Raw genomic sequence first — 23,101 nt, forward strand, 5'->3', positions numbered from 1 at the left:
AAGTGGTCATTAATTCACATTGACTATTAGATGCGGGTGTAATGCAGAATTTTAATTGCGCATTTTAACATTTCTAAAATTCTCTTTTTTTATTTCATGCATTTATTACATTGCTGTTTTATTTTATATTCAATTCCTATCTTCCCAATTTAAATGTGCGGCCTTTTTATACAGGAGAATAGAGAAATCTTTACATAAAATCCACGGTGTATAGCCAAATCTAACATTCCACGGGTAAGTCTCGTGGTTTCTCCACTTGGCCTGGTTCTTGTCTCCCCAATGGGCGATAAATAGTTTTATTGTGTCGTAATTATTGCTGGTTCCTACTCAAGATTTTTCCTTTCGTTTCATATCGATAGGCACTAAGGTGAAGGTTAAGTCAATTCACTTGAAAATCATGTTGATTTTACTCGATTTTATGGAATAGTGAATAATTAATAGTTACCTAATTCTTAGACTTTGAAAAGGAGAAGATTCTACGTTTGGCTGTATATATTATTGAACGTCTTCTTTATAAATTCTTCGACTTGGCAAGGACACTGCCGTGCCCTTAGATTATTACATTTGACCTAAAAATTATAATCTTATAACGGTGTTGTTTTTGGATTTTCCCATACCTGCAAAGTTATAAGTTAAGATTGAAAAACATACTCGTATAACAGGCTGTTCCAACTATTAATAATGTTCTCAAAAAGTAAAAGACAGCTGCAATAACTGACGGAAACAATTAGAATAGCACTTAATCATTAAAGTTTACAATTATGCATAGAAGGACTGTGGTGGCTTAGATTAAAGTGATATGATCTAACGATGGCCATGATATTGAACTTGACCATACATGGCACGTAGTGTCACTTTATATAAAGGTAATTATGACATCCTCAATAAGGAAAACCTTGAGGGGTGACCCCCGTTAACAAGATGTTTTCTACCGTAATAGGACTTCAATGATTTTTTCAGTTCAATCGTTTTATAATTAGCTGATTTAGAGATACAAAATTGAAATAAAGAGTACCTATACTAATATTTTGGTAATTTTATCATGTCAATTGTCTGACTACAACTAATTTTAGGTATAAAAGGATAAATCGAAAAAGGGAAGGCATTGTTATATTTTATCTACAAAATTTAATAGTTTTGCCAAAATTTTGAACCATCGCGCACGGAGCGCTTTACGTAACTTAAATAATATTTTTATTCATACATACATACATGTACAATACATGTATTATTTGACCCTGATTACGTAACAAGATAATTAAGTTAATTTAAACATAATTTTTAATGAGTTATGTGTTAGGTAAATAAAAACTATAATTAAAATAACTTTTGTCCGCTGTTAACTTTTTAGTTTTTGTACTTATATATATAGAATAATATAGATAAACCTACAACATACAAGTAAAATAGATTGGTTTCCTTAAATCATCGTTATTCGTTAGTCTCTCGTTGATATCAGCACAATAACGGATGTTTTATCAGTTCCATGAATTGCAATTTGTTTGTAAAATACCAATTCATATATACGAGTATATAAATAAAGTCATGTAATAGGAAAACATGTAACTTTTATTTGTGAAGTGAAATTACTAACCTTCACTTGAGGCCGTGTTTACAAACACGCCGAGACCGCTCGCGTGTGCCTGCCTTCGACGGCTGCTATTTAGGGATGGCAAGTGTTTCCTAAAAAGATCGATTCGAATTTAAATTTTAAGGATCGTTCCTTAAAAATATCGAATACTAAAAAAAAAAACAGTAGGTGTTATAAAATCGATCATCGATTTATTTTATTTGCTGCCTTGGAAATGCGTCGGTCACAGACACCCGTTCGTTTCCTGCACCGCCCCGAAAAATATCGACAAAACGTGTATGCAGTTAGCGCGATAAAAGTGAAATCTCTAGAAAACTAAACTTCGAGAACGCGATAACAATCCGGCTCCAATCTTAACATTGATAATCGATACGCGAACGTATTTGTATTGCTGTGCTATTTCGATTGATAAAGGAAGCAACTTTCGTTCTATGAATATATCTCATTTTCTCGCAAGTTTCATCCTATAAATGTATGTGTTTTCGCCTCTTATAATGTCGGTTTTATTTTCCATTTAATTTCGCTATTCCGACGTAAAAAAAGCTTTTACATATAAATAAATTCTAAAAAAATAGCAAGTATGGATAGTTTAATCTTTTTTTAAATGCCATTGCAACAGACAAATCTAGTCATATTTTTGTGAGATAAACTTGCCAGATCGATGTATTACTAAATATCGATATATTTGATATATCGATCACATATCGCCATCCCGACTGTGATTACATACGATGTGAAGGTGCTTCTTTTGTAATGCTTCTTTGCTTCATTGTAGCACTGTGACACACTTGTACTTACCCGGCAGGTCGACTTTAATTCCATATCACATACCTTTATCGACACAATTCCATATCACATACATTTTTCGACGACCCGCGTGGCGGAGCGGTCACCATGCCGGTCTGACGTGCAGAGGGTCCCGGGTTCGATCCCCGGCCAGACAGATTTCTAAATGGTGAATTTAGTCTTCTGTTTCTGGGTCTGGGTGTTTGTGTATTTGTCTCTGTGTGTGTCCATAGCACCCACGATACAGGGAATCCTAGTGTGGGGCTGTGAGTGTAGAAAACGTTTCTTTATGATTATTTGAATTATCGTTACGAAACACTTGTATAGTAATCTTTTACACATATTGTACTCGCACTTACACATATTGTGTGAGGTCTGGTATTATTTATTACAGTAATGTAACAACTTATTATGATGTAATGTTATGAAATTCTGTGCAACGTGGATGGTTTTGTTATGATTTCGTACGAGATTACGGATATCGTATATTATTATCATTATCAAAAAAATGGATATTGTTTCTACCCAATAAAATATGTATTAATGATGCAATAAAGTAAGCTGTAGCTATATATGAAAAAATAACTGGTTTCCTCAACTGCACATTATGTAAAAATTTATCACATATCTACAAAGCGTGCCAAAAAATTCACCTACATACATTATTCGAAATGCATTACCCTCCTTTTGGACTGTCAACAATAATAAATAGGTCATATCGTCTTGAAGCTTGTAAACAAAACATACACTGTTCATGAATTTATGAAACGCAATACCCAAACATAGACATATTTGTTATTTGCGCAAGAAAAGCGATGCAACGATATATCGCATTTTCGATTATATTCGACCTAAGTCTAAAATATGTTTATCGACAATGAACCATTTCCGATACAACATTCTCATATCAAAAAAACGGAAATATAAAAATATACGAAAAGGTCGGCGAAAATGTCCTTCTTTTTTGTGAAAATTGAATTATCGATTTATAAATAAGATCCATTTGAAGCTATCGATCGATATTTTCGTCAATTTGCTACTCTAGTAAAAAATTGATATACCCATATCTGAGTCCTGATAATATGTTAAAATGTTATATTACACGACCTTAAAACCTGCTCCACTCCCAGATTTTAACGCGAAGAAACAAACAAACAATATCACCAGCTTTTAAAAAGGTGCATATAAAATGGATAATTTATTTAAAGAACTTTAAGAAATTATATATTAATTTTGATGTATTTTTCGGAACCGCCGCTATTCTCTAGTCGATTAGTCAAACAAAAGAGAAACAGTTAAGTAAAAATATAAATTATTCGTAATTTATAGTTAAATTATTAATAACGCAATATATTGCCTTTTTTATTTCAGTTTTGAGATTTTCACTTTAAAATTAGTAAAATTAATAATTAATATTTGTCTAGATAATAATAAAAATTAAAATAAACCTGAATTTTTTCTTGGCGAATTAATCCGCCTTGCGTTGTGAATTGTGACGCAGTTTTAGAGTTCCGTACTCAAGGGTTCAAAACGGAAACCTATTACTAAGCCTTCGTTTAAATGTCACAAAGCTCTATCTCTTGAACCGTAATAGATAAACACTTCGAATTTACAAAGTCTGTGGAAGTAGGTATATACCTATATAACAACAAAAAAGTTATTAATTGACACAAAAATAAAATAAGGATGGTCCCCATATACGAAACTGGTATTTTCCGGCGTTTATCGGTTTATCTGTTTAGTATTAATATGTAGGAAAAGTCTTCATATGTAGGAAATTTCCGATAATGATAAATACTATACCGAAAAATACTAAATACCTATTACTATTCGAACTCACATACGGAGGGTTCCGTACCGAATATAATACACGACCTTAAAACGTGGTACGGAATCCTTCGTGTATGAGTACGACTCGTACTTGGCCATTTTTTTTTTAATTTGATAAGATTATAGATAAGATAATTTATTACGTATTTTACAAATTAATTATGTAAAAATGAATTGGCCTAAGATTTATGATAATTTTAAGTGAGTATTACTAATTGCGTCTTAACTACTTAACTGTGCGTTTAACTAATATATTTCCTACATATTAATTACATTTAATATAACTGAGTAATTAACGGTTATTAAATGAATATTTTCGTTTATGTTTATTCCCATGGAGATGATTTTATTTTTGGTTCCATTCTGAACAAGCTTATGAATTTTACATTTAGATATATTATGTTTTCTAGGTGTATGTCTGGGTATCTAGCATGTACCAAACCCATGAAATGTTACTCTACGTATGGAGCGCTGTGTTTGTTACCATTCAAACTACGTGAATATTTGAACCTTTGGCGCCCTTTAGTTACAATAAATATATTTTTTTTCCTACCAAAGATATAAATGACAAGTGACAATATCTAGTATGTAGAAATTGTCAAATGTTGATCTTTGGTACGCAAAACATTGGATAGACTGTTAATAACGAGAATAGATTAGACTATTGTCCTAATAGTGATTAATATAAGACACAACTTTACTTTTGTGATGACCAAGCTGATCTGAGTAAAACTGTAGATTCGTTTATAAATAGAATCTGTTATGTTACAGAACTGTTGTGACACCATTCCGTGGCAAACAAAACGCAAAACAGTTGTGCAATGTAGAAAGTTCAGTCTTGTTTTCTATACGCTGCACAGATCAAGGTACCGACCGGATTACTTACGTGGACGGTTCGAGTTACGTTGGCTCGCGGTGTATATACAAACAGGCTTTGTTATGTATAAACAGTAGTTTGTGTTTTATGAGTTTTTGATGTGAAACATCTATAGCCGCACGTAAAACCGATTTCTGGCGTGGCGACGCATGCCGTGGCGACGTCGCCACGCTATACGATGGTATATATACAGTCTATATGCAGTAGTGTGTACGGTGTGGCGACGCGTCGCCATGCGCATACATCGTAATATTTTATTTTATCATTATGACATATTTAGTTCCTGTCACAATATGTTCTTTTCTGCATATTACTTTTACAAAATAATGTCGATGTTTCACATCTGCCAGGCGTCTCGTGACGGCTCACATTTTTTTTATAATATAGGAGTAGCAGATGAGCATACACTCCGACTGATAGTAGTCACTGCCGTCTATGGAGATCTGTATCAACACTTGAAAAGATTTCATTCCTACTTGAGGTTGGAATTTCACTTACCGTTACTATAATTATTGAAGGTGGTGGAACCCTTTTTCCGGAGGCACAACCGTCTTACCTGTTTCTGCCTATAACAACGTTGTTAAGCGCTGCTATGGTCTGATTTGAAAGATGTGGGAAGTGAGACACGCACACCTATACATTCGAGACGTTATAACTAGTATTCAGGAGTAGCAATGAATCTATGACGGAGCTCAGATATGACTCCGATATCTAGGGTTAACCATGGGTACATTCGCTTACCATCAATATAAAAAAGTTGAATAATATCTATGATAATGGATTTTTTACACATAGTTGAAAATTAGCAATGATAACAGAGTTCAAATCGCGTTGTGTTGTCGGTATGTTGGTTGTTTGGTTTTTTAAGCGGGTTTTTCCATTGAAGATAATGTCAATATGACACGGGAAAATCCTTTTTACAACAACCAACTAAATTCATTATTTAACATTACACGTTGGTTAAACATATTTATTTTAATTGGTGAAGATATCTTAATATATGAAGAAATTTTGCGCTCCCCTTCAAGAAAAACAATCAAGACAACCGAATAAATTCATTAGAACACATTATTTTGTTTAAACATTAATAATTATTGTTATATATTATTATTAAACATATATTTTTTTTAATTGGTGACGAAATATTAAGATATTATGATAAATCCAGGCCAGGCTTGTCTATTTCAGTTACTTTCACAGCATTATGTCTTACGGCATTCTGCTGTGGGGTAGTGCTGCTGACATAGACTCTATATTTACTATTCAAAAAAGAGCAATAAGGTCAATATATAGTCTGCGACGTGGTGAGTCCCTGAGAGAACTGTTTCCCACTATTAACATATTGACGGTACATAGTCAATACATCTATGAAAATATTATGTATATAAGAAAACATACTGATATGTTTGAAAAAAATAGTAACCACCATAACTTTAATACTAGAAATAGAAATAAATTAGCAATTTCTAAACATAGATTATGCAAGGTGGCTCGATCTTTCATGGGTAACTGTATTCGCTACTACAATAAAATACCTGACCACATTTTGAATCTCACAGAAAAAAGTTCAAACATGTCGTTAAACAAACGCTATGTAAAAAAGCGTACTATAAACTAAGTGATTATTTGACTGACAAAACGGTGTGGTCTGAAGTAGTTCCAGCTCCACATGTACCATTAGGTTAAGTTTAACATTGTAAAATCCATTTTTTTAAAAGATGTGTGTTATGGAGTTTCTTTCGCCGCTTCTTCTCCATAACGAAACACCTTGTGAAGTGGTGGTAGTTTGACATTAAAAAAGTGCTCTGTAAAGAACCTATTTTGAATAAAAAAAATTGATTTGATTTGATTTGAAATATCGACCCCTCCTACGTATAATATCGTAACCCACAAAAGTACCTTTTCGTTTTTATTGCATAAATTGCCTTACTTTAATGTGTTTTATCAACATAAGTAACGTTATTAAGCGTATAAAATAAAATATATATACCAAATTTCATAGAGATACCTGAAGAAATGCAAATTTTATTCGCATTTTAGCATATTCGAAACTTTGAAACGCTCTCCTGTAAAGTTTTCATTTTGCAGTTACGATATTATACGTAGAAGGGGTCGATATGCGCTATCCTTGTTTATCCTATGTAGATCTATACTGAACTTTAGATCAAAACAGGTTACATGTATTGTAAGAGATATCGTAATATATATTCCAAAACATTTGAGTTATTCAAGATTGTTTATCGATATCTAGTGGATATCAAAATGGGATTACCTATGGATCTAGAGTAGCATAATAATAAACATTAATTATTATTTTAAATCATCGTAATCGACTGAGCATTGCTGACTAATCTCATAAAGTAAACCCTGTTAAAAATTGGAGTAGTAAATATGTCGTATGTTTTAATACTAATCCACTTGTAATTGTATAGTTCACGTAGTAAAAATATCAAAAACAATTCAATACAACACTAATATGACTATCTGTATATATGTACCTAAAATTAGTAATTTTCCTGTTTTGGTTCAAAATGACGTTATCTTTGTCTGATAAGTGTTTGTTATTCCCCGCTGTGTACAAACCGAAACGTTTATAAAACAGTTACAGGGTCTGTAAGTTAAGTGGAGCGAAGTGACATCCGCTTGGAATGCGAGCGTTGTGCAACATGTTTTGACGGCGCAGTATCGCTGCTAACGACGTGCCGCTACGCAACGCTTCTCGCGCACGTTGCGATGCGTTTCGTCTTTTGTGTATATTTGTATTTAAGTATATAGAGAGAGAGATATAAGAAATTGTTTGTGATAAACTCTTAAATTATTGAACCGATTTTAATAATTCGTTTACCATTTGAAAGCTTCATTAGCCAGAAGAAACAGGTTATATTTTTGCCCACACGGTACTACGAGTGAAAGCGCGGGGCGCAGCTAGATAGTATATATTTCGTGTAAAATGTTCCTTATCGTCTTCCTATATGCACTCCTAGATTTTTTTGGATAGGAACATTAACATTTTTGAGATAAAGAAGCCTACGTAGGTTCTTGTAGGGTTAAATATTTGAGTAATAATTCTATGTTTCGTATAACATAATACACAGTGTTTTGTCGTTTTTTTTAAACGTGGCCGCTGTGTACATTCCGAAAAGTTTATAAAACAGTTACAGGGTCTGTAAGTTAAGTGGAGCGAAGTGACATCCGCTTGGAATGCGAGCGTTGTGCAACATGTTTTGACGGCGCAGTATCGTTGCAAACGACGTGCCGCTACGCAACATTTCCCGCGCCCATTATTTGTTTTGTTTGTTTTTTGTATTTACGATCGATTTTCCTGCTCGTCTTCCAACATTGGGCCAACATTGGTCATATATTTGCAAGGCCCAGGGACATAGTATGCACTGAAATTAAATTTACAAATATTCGGCTAAAGTTATGACTTTATTGACAATCAAATATGATTGGTTCGAACAATTGAAATACAATATAAACGAATTTTCTGTCTGTGTTGTGTTATAAAACGTCTAAATGTTGGTAAATTACGTAGTGACGTACTCTTATCTTCGTATTACATCCACGAAACTTGCTTAGTTCATTGCCTCATTGGTAGTGACAACAAATTATTTTATTATTATTTAATCATCACTTTGTGTTATCGTAGAAATATAATAGTCATAATGCTGTGTTTATTTTTATCAAAACGATGTTGAAGATTTCCGACTGCGTTTTGCAATATGTTTTGACGGATTCGTTTTATATATTGTATTATATTGTTGTTGCGTGTATCATAGTGCGGCAATATAGCCTGTGCGGTAACTATCAGTTGCATAATTAATTATATGCTAGCCACAATGTTAGTTGAAGAGAAATTGTATCACGCGGAACCAATTCGAAAAAAAATGTTCGAAAGCGGTAACACTTCGCAGTGTCACCTACAGTACAAGGCAGTCTAGGAGTTAACTATTTATTTCAACAATTACTTAGACCTTCATAATTATTATAAATAAAGAGGAATTATTATAAACAGTTGGTAAGTCGAGGTCCTTCCTAAAAATGAAATATTTAAAAATATTTCGTAGGTAGATTATTTACAAGACTTGCTACATTACTAGGCAACTTTATATGTTGTATTTAAGATGTCGATGTTGAAAGATAAGTCACCATTTTCAAAAACGTCAAGAATTATAACTTCAAAAATCCTTTATCAAAATGTTTCCCATTGCTCGAGTTTCAACCGCGGTTCTCAGGTTAGTGTGCCGTGTATTATTATGTTGCAAGCTTTGATAAGTAAAATATAAAGATACTAGCTGATCTGGCAACGTTGTGTTGCCTTATAAATAAAAAAATGTAGTGGTGAACAACTCTTATCACTTAGGGGTATGAAAGATATATAGTAGCCGATTCTCAGACCTATTGAATATGCATATAAAATTTGGTGAAGATCGGTAAGGAGGAGTACGGTAGTCGGTAACTAACATTGTGACGGCAATTTTATATATAAGACTACACCGCCTTGAGATTGAATGAAGTCACAAAAGGATGATTTAATATATTTTTTTTAATTCTTGACAAATAAAAAACCTATTTAGAGATTTACGTATAAATAACTAATACGACGTAATTTATGTAATATATAAATAAGCATTTCAAACATTTTAGGGAGATTTTAGAACAGAGACGTAGTAACACTTTATGTACGCAAGAATTTAAATTCTCAAAACTGGTTACACTTTCTAGTTTCTTTTCAGTGATCAATCTATGTATTTTACTCATCTAAGGTTGCAAGAGAAAATTCTTCGCAGTTTCCGCTGTAAATGCCGTGTGAATCTAACTAATTACCCTTGCTGTTCACCGTTCACCAGGGAACATGTTTTGCTATTGTTGATTCGCATGTCATATTAATTATGTGCTGTTATACAGAACCTCTTGCGATCTCAAGTTTTGCATTTACGTAAGACGTTAGACAAGTGATTTAATTAACAGTTACCATGCGAAACATCTGAATATTCCGTTACTTGAACTACTAACAGAAAGTTATGACTGGCCAGGCATTATGATTTACTGCAGTTTTTAGCATTAGCATTATTATAAATGCTTTTGACAAAGTTGACAGTTATTCTAAAGCGGTACGGAAATACATTTTATTATCTATATGGTATTTCTGAATAATTAAATAATAAGTGAATGTTGTTAATTCTAGATTGTTATTGTTGTAAATGTGTAGACGCTGATAAACATATGTGCATAGAAACAAATTGAATTGTCATCTATTTTTAGACCAGCCGGTTTATCTAGAGATTTTCCGTACATACGTGTATCAAGAACTGATTATTAATTTAAAATACATATATTTTCGCCTGGCAACTGAAAGGAGCTCGACGTTGACAATATTACATATTCTGACCAATAGCTATGATTCGGTTTATACCGGGATAATACAAAGAAACCTTGGACCAAATGATTAAATTGAAAATGTATATGATTGAATTTATAATAATTCAATTTAACAAATATCTTCTCTTAATATCAAAATTTGACAATTTCCGCCTACTAGAAGATGACAAATATCGTATACTAAGCGAAAATGAGTTAAGGTTGATTATTATATAGAGGTAGGTACTACTAATAGCCGTCAGTGGACTTCGGGTCAATAACATGAAAATTAATCAAAGATTGAAATCTCGTAAGATTATATACGTGAAATATGATGCGATAATATTTAAGTGCTAATAGATAGTAAATACATAACACAGCTGGTAAGTAAACAGGATCCGAGCGCACGAATCCGCGTGGTGTCGACAGCCTTGCCAGAGGCGGTGTTTTTGCAAAACAACACCATTGCAACATCACCCGTAGACACTCACTGGCTCTCTCTTTCTCACAGTATTGCGAGAATAACCACTACTTGCTATTAATAAATAAACCGGAGAAGCGAGTACAAACTAGGGATGGCGATCTGTGACATTAATCGAAGAAACGATTTTTTGGACCAAACAATCCAAACATATCGAGTATTTTAATCGATCTCAGTGAATAGATATTTCGTCTTAGAAAATTGAATTTCGATTTTCTCGAAGTTGCCTGAATATTAACAAAATGTGTTACCTACAGGATTTTTTTTCTGACGGATACGTATTTCATTGATTGTTTGTTACTGGCGACCATTTTTTCGCTAGCTTCGGCCCTGAATAGAGCGAAGACCAACGATTCTTTTGGCCTCGAATCTTTTGTGAATCGATTAATCACACTTCGATTCTAATCAATTTAAAAATCGTATCTTTTTCGGAAAGAATCGCCATCCCTAGGACAACCGCACACACCGTGCGAAGCGGCGTCTAAACAAGCTTGTTACACCAATATTATGTAGCTTTAGAAAGTGAATGAGACCGCTCAGCGCAACTCTTTGTTTATGCTAAAACGCGGACCTCTTTCCCAGAGGAAAATAGTTTTTTTTATTGCTTTTACATAATTAGAAGAAAGCGTCATAGGCACTTCCTAAATGGCTTTTTTATAAATTTAAAGTAGTACATGAGTTTGCAATAGTGATGGTAAAAGGCTACTGCCACAGAGCAAGAGACCAATTCCATGTAGAGCAGGGGTTAAACCTTCATTCGAACACAAATGCGTTGTCACTTCTGATGACTAAGCTGGTCTCATATGTAAGTCGGTCATTCCACCATTCCACCAAAACGGAAGAACTGCTTCACGCTAGAAATAGAAAAGACGGTGGTATCCTTCCGGGTTTAACATTCGTAGTAAATTCTACTTTCAATTATATTTTTAAAACAAAATTGCATACGATGTTTACGGTAATATTTTTGTTTACTCCGCCGGCAATTAAGGGTAATCACTGCAAAAATACAAATTTATCCTCAATTACTAAGCCATCAACATAATGTCGTGTTTTTTCATTGAACAAAAATATGTTTGTTTACATTTTCAAGTACACACGTATTAACATGCTGTGTATAATTTGAGGTTAGCGAAGATTCCCCGCGGCAGTTTCCTGTTTGTGCTTCAATTTAATTGCACGCCGTGTTTGTTATGCTGCATGTTTTTGTTTGGTCGCAACGAATGATGTTTGTTGCTCAACTCGAAGGGCCGTGACAAGGTCGCAGCCACAATGCGCCGTCACTTGCGTAGCGCTGTAACTGTGGCACAAAAACGTGCGCGTATCATTGTGCCCATTACAAGTATTGAGGCATAATCAGCGGTGCCAACTGTTTGGAAACTTTCCTCTTGAAACTGTTTATTAAGGAACGTCTTCTATAACCCAAACCCTTTGAATTCGATTCGGCTGCGAATGAAGTTGACTAAAAGGATGTTGTGTCTGCAATTAAACTGCGAATATAAAAGGTCGCCTAGATTAAATAACCTACTATAAAAGGTAGGCTCCCGCCCCTTAAAAATTCCCGAAATATTTCTGCCCCTATATGTAGAGGGAAACCTCTGGAGAAGGCATCACGAAGCACAAATAGACCATGTCTTCGTCTGTTATTGATAGAACTGGTCTTTTAATGTAATTTGCGATCTTGTTTTGTTGGAACGGTTACCTAACCTATTTCACAATCGTATTCAATTAAATTTCCGAAGTGTCATTACGTAACCGCTTTCTAACAATTCGATTTAGTACCGTGGTGCGTGGTGCCTGTGTTCTATTAAAATTCGACCACAGCGTGTCAACATTAAATGGAAATAGTCACGAAAATATTAACGTGACCTTTACTGCGATAGTTTCATCAGAATTAGATCTTTATACAAAATTTCCTGTTAATTTTAATGCGTTCTTGATTAGAAAAGTAGACCCAAGTAGACTAATTAAAAAATTCGCGTATAATAATGTACACGTGTAAAAAGCGAAACGAAAAGATAATATTAAACAGATCACCAAATACAACCAATTAAATATTATTATTGTAACATATCGTCCCGCGTAGCGTTTCCGTTACAAAAATCGTTTCATCAACATTGTCTCCTCTCCTGGTCTAAAAAATTCCACCTCAAAAATAAATTAGGAATCGACCGTCACCTGTTTACAGTTACCAAAGCAATACGAGTATTTACCGCAGCTTATGTCAATCTACACCGTGCGTGTTGAAATCGTGTCGCAAGACTAGCATCTCGCATTGGTTGGCGGTCTTTCACGTGCCCACCGAGTGGCCTACCGAGCGCCGAGCGCCGCCTCGCCGGTCGCAAGTGGGCTAAGGTCGCGGGCGTGCATTTTTCAACTCGCCTACTTGCCCGTGTAACAAAACGGTGCACTCAAATAACCTACTATCATTGTTTGCTCACGAAATCGGTAAGGTCGCTGGGCACGGTTCCGTTCCGCAGTTTTTACTCTAAATATTGCACAACGGACGACGCACACGACCAGGGTTGCCACCCGTATAATGTACTAGTGTTGTGTGGGAGTGCTATTACAGTTAGTCAGTAGTGGGTATTTTATGATATAGAAGAAATACATGTCGTGGGGCTCACTCATGTGCCATTCCTATATTTAGAAATAGATAGTAAAGAAAAAATGTCGCCTTAACCTATGTTATAATTAGTTGAGTCGGCAAAAAATGGGTTTCAGCGATTTATGTAACTTAAGAAAAAAGTTAGTCCTGTTAACTTTTCCTAAAAGTAGGTACTATTAGTTTTTAATGTTTATTTTTCCACAAAAGATGGCAACCCTACACACGACCCAATATGAAACATAATGGACATACCACGCCGAGGTGGATTTCCACACCTTTTCGCTATAAAATGCATTTAATTTTCATCAAGTGTTATATTAACGGTATTGAGGTTTTGCCAGTTTAATAAACGATTGGGGGTAATGGATATTAGGTATAATCGATTGTTTATTTGTCGATAATAACAATTTATTGCTAACGATCTATATAGACATGTTTGGTGATGCTGGCGCAACGCCAAGGATAAAGGGAAAATATGTAGCGTTGTGAAATGCACCTTTGATAGGATGCGACTGCGTTCTGAATCTAGGTCGAACGTGTAGACTCGATCCGTCTTTGATACTTTGTTTATCGTACAGGTGTACGTATACTTAAGGATGTATACTAGGGACAAACAAAATGTTAATATTTCTACCCTCGGGACGGGAAAATCCGGAATGAAAACAATACTATATTAATTAGCATACCTCACTTCGTATTATGTTCTATATTTGTATTTATGTAAAGAAATAAAATTGAACTTCAGCCTGTGATTTCCATTCAGCTTTATCCTAAACTTGTATTCGTAGATGTTGCCTGGTACCTGAAATTTAACAACTTCTTTTATTATTTGGTATTTTCTGGATTGAACTTAACGGTAGCTAATTTAATGGGATTTTTCGAAAAGAACTTTTTAGGAGGCTACTTCTTACCCAAGAATTATTTAAATTGTTAAATCTGATTTTATGATCGATGAAGTCACAATCTTTAGTGACGAAATATTCGATGATGCGATTTGTAAGTGCGATGCTGCGATCATTATTATTGTGAGATCATCGCTGAAATCTGAGAACGCGTCTGCCGATGATTCAGATGTTAGTGACTGTTGGTTTTGGCCAAGCGTCTGAGTTTCATATTCGAGTTGTTTCTACGAACTGTATTGACTAAAACATTAAAAAATCCTTACCATTAAATTGTTTACCTCAAAGATTCAACATTGTTAACTTATAAAAGTTTTCAAAAGTATAACCTTGACCATGGAAACTGTTCAATAGTTTTGGTTTTGGATTTAAATAATATGACGCAAACAAATTGAACGACGTGAAGAAAAAAAGTGTACATTCGTCAAAAAATTTTCGTCAAACTTCAGATATAACTACAGTAGTTTCAGATCAAACCAGTTTTTATTCGACTGCCCCCGAAGGATGCTAATGTAACCTGACTGCCCCAGAAAGAGTCTAATGTTATTCGGGTATAAATATGTTGATCTCTTTGTGACCATATGTAGAATAACGGTTTGCTTGATGGATTTTGTTGATGTCCTCAATGTAAGAAGTGATAGGATTTTATAGAATGGGAATATAATGCAACATACCTTTTTTTTAATAACGAGGGAAATTTTCAAAAGGTACCCGTCGTTGAGAGCGACGCAGGATTACGTGGGATTTTTACTGCACTAAAACCCCCCTGGTTGCCGTCCTCTGCGCTTGTTGGACAACTCCGATCACCGGCAGTATACAGCCAGAATCCTCCAACCGCGATGCTCCGACGGGGTTCTGTCCTGGGGAAGTAGGTTACGCTTCTGTACATGCGGTGTTTACAAAAGTATGCGACGACACTTACCGTCGTCCTTTCCTGCGTCGCTTGCGGACGATTCGACCTTTCTTGCCGCCAGCAACCGGGTCGATTTCAAATTTCGAATTAAAATGACACTTTTTTGTTTGATTTCTTAAATACCCGTTTTTTGGGTTATTAATGGTATGACGTCACTATATGGGGTTATATTAACATACGTTAAATAAAATATTGATGATTTTTTAATGAAAACTATTGAAAAATTAAAATCAGAGTAACACGAATGAGTGATGTTGTTGCACTAATGAAATTATCTAAAACACTAATGAGATTAGATGACTACTAATGACAATTAAAAAAAAAAACATCTGTAACCACTCATTTTAATAATTTTACGATCAATATCAGAAAATTAAAATAAAACTAACCCAATTGGATTAAATCAGTTTAATGTCTCTTAACAATCATAAAAATATTATTTGGATGCATATAATTTTTCAGTCTTCTTAGAGGAACTTTAGGATTAAAATTTAATATATTCGTATAAGCACAAGCTTCAAACAAATATATAACATCTAATCAAAGTCTAAACAAACATAAATCAAAGTTATCCATATATATAATTAGAAACAGTAGTTTTCTTTATACTTAAAAGTACTCAACTATTGATTCAATTTTTAGGTCTTCCATATTACAATCAATAATTTTGCCGATTTTGGTCTTGTTTTTCTTTGGTTTTAATCATTATTTATATAAAATTTTCTTCTTGATTTCTGCTTCTGCTTTCTTTAATTATATCTTCACCAGAAATGTTCTGTCTTAATTGTTCAATCAATCTTTGGATGCCTGTTGTTGATTCAAAAACGTAAGAAATTCTTGTTGATGTTGTTGCCCAAATCCAGGTGCCATTGCTTCTGTTTGAGTTACCATGAATGACTGATTTTCCCAAGTACCTTTAACTTTAGCAAGTGGTGTAACATTCTGCTCTTTGCGAATTCGAGAAGTTGGAGCTTTATTGGGCTTATTGGTGTATTTAATGGTGATATCGCTCAATATTTTAATCTTCTTATTATGAGGTATGATTTTAACATTACCGACTTCTGAATCTATTGCACTTTTGTAAATTTTATGCAATTGCATATGCTTGTCGTGCTTACAAATGGTGTCAACACACTCGTAGCAACTCAATTTTCTAAACTCAAGGAACTCCGATTCGGAGTTCCAAAGCACCTGGTGGACTAACATAGTTCCTTTAAAAGGATATGTTTTTGGGGAGATGAATTTCTTTTTCTCTAATCTCATGTTCTTCTACAACCCGTATCTCGACATTTTTTATATTTTCTCGCACAATACCAACAAATGTTGAGAAGTCCCCCACATCACGCCCGCATTTTACTTGGTAGTCAGCCGTCCTTTTAACTACGGCGCCAACTCCATCTGGAGCACCTTTACCGTTGCCGGCTTCCTGATAGTTCCAAGTTACTGACTTTAATGATGAGAAGACATTTTGCAGCTGTGTCATAATGTAAAATATATACTTGTTGCGATATTGGCTCGAAGGGCTATCAGTTAGTATATGCACAGTAGTAATATTAGGAGATTTCTCAAATACAAACTCCAGTGCTTTCTGCAGATGAGCCCACACTGCTGGTGAATCGTGTCGAGTGCATTCACTTACTGTGCATAGAGAATAGTTAATGATTTCTCTTCCCATTTTAATATAAATTACTACTGTGTGCAAAGAAACCTGGCCACGACTACCTCCAAAATGCAAGCTTTGTACTTCCTCAGCGAATTTATAGCTATAATTTTCCGAAAAGTCCATGTGGACTAAAGTTTCGTAGTCATTCAGGGATTTTTTCAGCTCTGTTATAATTTGGTATTGATTGGTAATATTCGCAGTATGTGAGAAGAATTGAGGAAGAGAATCCTCTAGTTTTAATATCACATTTCTTATTTGAGTTGTGCGTTTAAATTTCTTAGTGATGTTAATTTCTTTTTGACCCACTTTTTTCTTATCCCTGCCCCACTCATAGTATTCTATTTCTTGATCGTTACTAAATTCGTTGTATGGTATGACTTTATTTTTACAAATTTGACATGTACGAGAAACACATTTTAGATTATATTTGTCACAGCACAACATATCCAACATCTTTTGGAAGTTAGTTATGTCAACTATCCCTTTTTTCTTCAAACTTGAGATTAATAGATCCATATTTGTGTGAACTGTACAACCACAAGTATCTCTATCATCTCTAGGAAGGTAAACCCAAAACGGACGTAGTCGTGCGAATGTAACATAGCTTATTCGTATGTTTGCATTTTCTTCCATAAACTTTTTGTGCAAATTTTTTACAGAGTCCAATAAATACCGCTTTTGTTTCGTAACTCCGAACTTTTTAACACATTGTTTTTTGCCGGCAGTATTGCGACTATTGATATCATCTTCATAAAATCGTTCCACTAACTCTTGGATACTTTTGCCTCCTTCTAAAATCTTCTTTTGTAAACGGCTGCGTAGACACTTCCTATAGAGGTCATAATTTCGTCTTGGACATACAGTATTCGACTTAGTGTTATCTTCTGTAGCTTCATTTATGCCTGTTTTTTCATTATCCACATTTTCTTTTTCTCGGTTATTTTTCATAATTTTAATTTTTCGCATTAGAGCTCTGCACCTGTATTGGTATTTTTTTTATTAAACATGACATTTCTTTCTTTTCCAAGAGGTGCTTTCGTTTTAAAGCTTTAATTTTGTTCAATAAGATTTTGTTTTTTAACTTATTTTGTCGTTCTGTATCAGGTGCATCCAATGGGTCGCCAGTTTTATCATCAGCTGTAGAATTCAATGTTCAATTTTCAATGTTCAATTTTTTGTGTGACAATCACTTCTTGTATCTTTTTCTCATTTAATTTCTTCTCGTGATAACGTTTGGAATTTTCCCTCCACTTTTTCCGTTGTAATCTTTGCTCTCTTGGAGACATTTGGTTAATACTTTTCAACTTCTTACTCTCTTTTCGTTGTAGATAAGCTTCTCTTTTTTTAGCTCTTTCAGCGGCATATTTTTCTGGGTCGTTTTTAATTTGTTTATATTTTTCTCTCCTTGCTATTCTTCTTTTTTTCTAACTCATCTTCAGTCATCCTTTTCTTATTAGGCATAATGTCCTAAAAAATAATTTCATAAATAACACCCATTAAGCCCTAGCTAAATTACACTAAGCAACACTCAAACTCAAAATATAAACACCGATAATAATTTATAGCAAATTTCGTAGATAATCATGTTACGCATAAAAAAGAAGAACTGTTAAAAAAAACACTCTGCCTTTGACGTAATCAGGCGGAAAGCCTTAATTTTTTGTTAACAATTCAATATTATAATATTTCATTAGTGTTACATTCAATATCATTAGAGTTACTTGAAAAATTGACACAAATGACAGTATCACTAATGATATTTGGAACAAACATATAATTTTTAAGCTTGTGGAACTTTCTAGATGGCAATCGAATACATTTAAAATATCCATGTTCTTGTTAGCTATAAGAAACACTGTGTTATAAAAATTCAATTACAATACCTTTTGCAATTATGGTTAGGAGATGAATGAGTCGAATTTCGTCCACGGCACCGAAATCGGTAGAAATATGAATATCTCTCAAAAAATACGAAACGCACCACCGGTCTGAATAAACTCTGCGAGGCCACTGAAGATGTGTCGGCGGGTGGAGTGAGGGGGGGGCCCGGGAGCTCCGTGGATATAATAATATGACGGTATTAACTTACGCTACACTAATGATAGATAAACCATGATCAATGTTTAAAACACTAGGATAAGAGTATTATATTATTCTCAAATGAAAAATTTATACTATTTTTGAATGCTTGCTTATCAACATGATATGAAATATTAAATAAATAGAATATTTACGAGTAACTTCGTTTTTATTCGACTTTATTTCAACGTAAACGGAAAATGAGTAATATCTTCTTAAGGGACTGAATGTTATAGTTTTAGTTTTCTCGCAAATAGCACACTTTTGGGTATTGTTTTGTTTTGGAACGTAAAAAGGTAGATGAAGACTATAATATTAATAGAAAACAATAACAATCTCAAAAGAATATTCAAAGTTATTAGAGATGACAACATTTTTAGCTCTGTTTGAAATCGACCCAACCCCGGAAACCCCTTTTAGTCGCCTCTTACGAGAGGCAGGGTATATCGTAACCCTATTCTAGTCCCGGAACTACTAGGACAATGTTGAAAATTACCTACTGTACGTTTCAAATCGATCGTTAGTCACTTGTTTACATACTTTTTTGCTGTCAGATTAGTTTTTGTAATAATTTACTTTATTTTAGTTTAAATCCCACAATCTCATAATACAGTCATCTTTGTTTTTTAGCGTTTGTTTATGTAAAGTTACGTTGATGGCGTTTGATAAATGCCGATATCATTTTCTGATAAGCTTCCAACTGAAGGACTTTACTTCGAAGTCTAGACTCTAGCAATCAGTGCTTTTGAAACAATCGGTGTTTTTGTAAGTAATCGTTATTTCTAAGTATAATCGCCGTTAAATGGAAAAGGGCTCTTACGTGGGAAAGGCGCCGATGTTAAAATAAAAAGCATAGTGTTCGAATCCTAGGCACGCACTTCGGATTTTTCAAAGTTAAATTAATTATCACTTGCTTACAACAGTGAAGGAAAACATCGTGAGGAAACCTGCACACCTGAGAGATTTATATAAAAAATATTCTCAAAGGTATGAGAATTCTACCAATACGCACTTGGCCAGCGCGGTGGTCTAATCCTTCACATTCTGAGAGTAGATCCCTGCCCAACAGTGGGACAATAATGGGTTGATGATGTAACGTAGTCATTAATACGCAAATTTTCTATAAAACTGTTCTTTTATGCCTTGTGACAATTCAAACTATAAATAATAAAATCATCCTTTTGTGGCCTCATTTAATTTCGAGGTGGTGAAGTATCTTTCTATTTTAGTTATCAAAGCTTGTAGGGTGAGCGGAGCCGCTCGCCTGCATGATTCATGTTCGTGTCTTGTGCCGCCCTCAGACGCGGGAATGTAGGTCGCCGCTCATGATGGTTTGTTTGGGTCCCCCCGATTTAGTTTGTTAATAATACGCCAACCTTTAGTTTTCTCACCCCTCCACCCACCGCCACACATAGTTCACTCTATTTTTAAATTCTGGCAACGTAGTGACGTTTGCCAGCTACTGTAACCAGCGAATTTAGATTATAAACCAAGTGATAAATGGTGATATGAGTATATATGATACATGATATACAGCAGTGAAAGCCTGAAAGATTTAGCATGTCAATCTAGATTGACATGCCAAATCTTAAGCCTAAGACTCCTAGGAGTCCTACGTTCCAATCCCAGACATGCTCCAGGTACTTCCGGTTTTTCGAAATTACGTGTAATGTGTATATTAGAAATTAATTATCACTTACTCATCAGTATCTTCTTATATCTTATTCTTATATCTTCATTAATTATCAGTAGACGACAACATTGCGACAAGACCTTAAGACTTTAAGATTTAGGCTTCAGAGTTATTTAAAAATGTTTCAATGCGGCGTTTCACAGAGGCGATTTATTATGATTCTTTATGAAAACTTTATTCATCATCATCAAGCTATTTTTAGCTTTGACGGAAGTTTACCGTAACTATTTTAGTCTTTAAAACGTTTACTGACGTATTTTCCTTGTAAACTGCATGAGGGGAAACCCACCACAAAAATAACAAAATAACTTTATCATAATTAGAGAATCGTTTGATACATACCACAATGCTTCCGGACTTCATTAACAATCAAACATTATAAACTGACGTCATATCACGCAAGCTAATAATAAGGAAAATAAAAGAGAAATTGGAGGGACAGCCCGATAGATTCTTATTAGAAAATGCTATTTAGCAGAATCCAAAACTAGTGAGTAGACTTCACATACCTTTAAGATGTTTTTTAGTCTCTCAAGTGTGCAAGTTTCCTCACGATATTTTCCTTCACCGTTTAAGAAAGCGCTAATTAATTTCTAGTACGCACATAACTTTAAAAAATCAAGGGTGCGTGCCCGGAATTTGAACTTCGGACCACTCACGAGAGGCTAAAATACATTTACTAGATAATTATCGTAATAATCAAAGAACCCACCGTTTTAATTGCCTATGGTACTAAAATTTGGATAAATCTCAAAACACGTCATATGTTAAAATCTGTCAAGCCATTTAAGCTGCACGCCATAAAATGACAAACATACATACAAATGTGTTCGAAAATCATTACCCTCCGTGGCCGGGTAAATATTACCTACTCATATATGTAAGGAAGACATACTTTTCAGAGGCGTTCCAGCTTAGTCCTCAGGGGTCGCGGCGTATCTGTTGCCGATCTCAGGTAGGAATATCTAACCCTATCAGGGATTGATAACAGTTGTCCATAGAGCCTCTTATCAGGTGGACGGCATGTTCGTCGGCTACTCCTATAATAGGTATAATAAAAATCAACAAAACGCATATCGATACCTTAATTTGCAAATCACCCAACTCCACTTTTTGTTAAAATGTTTTTTTATTCATTTTGATTTCAACGCCATTTACTATCAATATCTGCTTTAAATGAAGTCAGTTGACACTCAGAGCTCTGAGCAAACTGGCGCGCAATTACAGTGCACCAGATAAGTTCTCCCTGTTCCCGTTCAATATCTAGGTCATTCCTCCGACCCCTGTCGAAATACGTCATCAATATTTGAACTGCTCTACAATTTGAACCGGGAAAACTATTAAATATACTGGTAACGCATTAATTTCCTTATGTTAAGGATGAAGAGCGGAATTGTGATCACTCTAAACATATCAAAACATGAATATGTATGTGCATTGAAGTATCTTTAAAGAAAATATTTGCCGCAAGACGACTTTTAAATACATACTAACTACCCTTGTGGATTCAAATGTTAACGCATCATTACTATGACTAGTCTCGTAATCTGCGATTCAAATCTGACCGTATTTTGTAATACAAGAAAGTTATTCCGTCTACCACAGTACTTAACGATCGATTAGAGGCTTTCCAACAAAATGTTTACCACGAATACAATTGTGCTGAAACTCACGTGGGTGAATCGTGGGGGTGTAAAGTGGGTAGCGGCAGATGCTTACATTTATCCGCAACACTGCTGAAAAGGAATAAAATGTCGAGTGACATAATAGATGAATCCGGTGGCCTGGTCGTGGAAATAGGTCATTTGCCCACGCCGGGCCGCAGCGGCCAGTTTGTTTGGGTCCCCCGTATTGATCGCGCCGTGCCGTGCCGTGGTGCGCACGCAGCCCGCTTGTATTGTGCTCGGATGCAACATGGCACTGTTACGTAATAGTAAATTGGGACACACGTCATCGTTTACGGATAAATGACGAAATTGTTCAGTATCTTTTCCCCCTTTTGATTGTCATTTGTTTTTCTTTACTTGAAAGCGATTGACGAGGATCTATGTAATCAGCACAAAAAATAGACACATACAAAATTCGGTCGAATTTTCATCACTAGACATATCTCTCTTAGATTTAAATTGCCCTGAATATTTGTCAAATTTTGATTAATATGTTAAAACAGCTGTATGTTTCGTTGAAGGCTGTCCCTTTTTGCATTACTCATGCCAAAATGTTATCATTAAACAATTATTTAAATCTGTTAAATATCCATTTAATGTTAAAAAATAAAAGTTAATATTAAGATTAACGTTAAAAGATACATTTAACGTTAATT

At 34.6% G+C, this 23,101-nt stretch overlaps 1 protein-coding gene across 1 annotated transcript in view; it reads left to right on the forward strand.

Moving 5' to 3' along the window:
* Positions 1-23,101, forward strand: part of Pdk1 (Phosphoinositide-dependent kinase 1) — a 118,802-nt gene that overhangs the window by 2,393 nt on the left and 93,308 nt on the right. The window lies entirely within an intron of this gene.

Source organism: Epargyreus clarus, unplaced genomic scaffold (genome assembly GCF_041222505.1).
Source record: "Epargyreus clarus isolate Ecla_fem2 unplaced genomic scaffold, WU_Ecla_fem_2.2 ptg000034l, whole genome shotgun sequence".
Lineage (NCBI taxonomy): Eukaryota > Metazoa > Arthropoda > Insecta > Lepidoptera > Hesperiidae > Epargyreus > Epargyreus clarus.